Genomic DNA, 1,104 nt, shown 5'->3' with positions numbered 1-1,104 from the left:
TGGCACCTGTGACGTCTCAACTCATTTCTACAGCTGAGTGAACTGGAGCAACGTGAAATAAAGTGTCTTGCTCAAGAACACAACACGCAGCCTGGTCTGGGATTCGAACTCAACCTCATGGTCATAAGTTTGACGCTCTTACCACTGAGCCATGCGCCTTCACGTCGTGTGTGTGTGTGTATGTATGTATATATATATATATACACACACACACACATGTTGTGTTTGTCCCCCCCCCCCAACATTGCTTGACAACCAATGCTTGTGTGTTTACATCCCTGTAACTTAGCGGTTCAGCAAAAGAGACCAATAGAATAAGTACTAGGCTTACAAAGAATAAGCCCTGGGGTCGATTTGCTCGACTAAAGGTGGTGTTCCAGCATGGCCACAGTCGAATGACTGAAACAAGTAAAAGAATATATTATCACTATCGTCATGATTGTTTAAATCGTTTATCATTTCACTTGTGGCCACGCTGGAGCACTGCCTTGAGGGACTTTATTTTGTAGTCAGATGAATCAACACCACTATTTATATATGTCTAAGCCTGGTACTTATTCTTTCAGCTGCAGTCAAATGATTGAAACATAAAAGGGTATATATAAATAAATGTAAGGATCAAAGTGTAGGAAGAAAGTAAGCTTCAAGCAATCCAGAGGAAATATGAAAACCACTTTCGGGTACAATAGTAGTTTATTGGTGCAGAAGGTTGTGAATTTTTCCAATATCGAAGTATGACAAGCTGGAAAGAATTTCAGATTTCAAGGTTGGCAGCCAGCTTCACCAGGTATTCAAATAAAAATCCAGGTGTAGGAGTGGCTGTGTGGTAAGTAGCTTGCTTACGAACTACATTGTTCCGTGTTCAGTCCCACTGCATGGCACCTTGGGCAAGTGTCTTCTACTATAGCCTCGGACTGACCAAAGCCTTGTAAGTGGATTTGGTAGACGGAAACTGAAAGAAGCCCGTCGTATGTATATATATATATATGGACTGGCTCTTGTGCGGGTGGCACATGAGATGCACCATTTTGAGCGTGGCCGTTGCCAGTACCGCCTGACTGGCTCCCGTAGGATTTTCGAGTGAGATCGTTGCCAGTGCCCCTG

Source organism: Octopus bimaculoides, chromosome 27, assembly GCF_001194135.2.
Source record: "Octopus bimaculoides isolate UCB-OBI-ISO-001 chromosome 27, ASM119413v2, whole genome shotgun sequence".
NCBI classification, from domain to species: Eukaryota; Metazoa; Mollusca; class Cephalopoda; order Octopoda; family Octopodidae; genus Octopus; species Octopus bimaculoides.
This window is presented reverse-complemented; position numbering follows the sequence as displayed.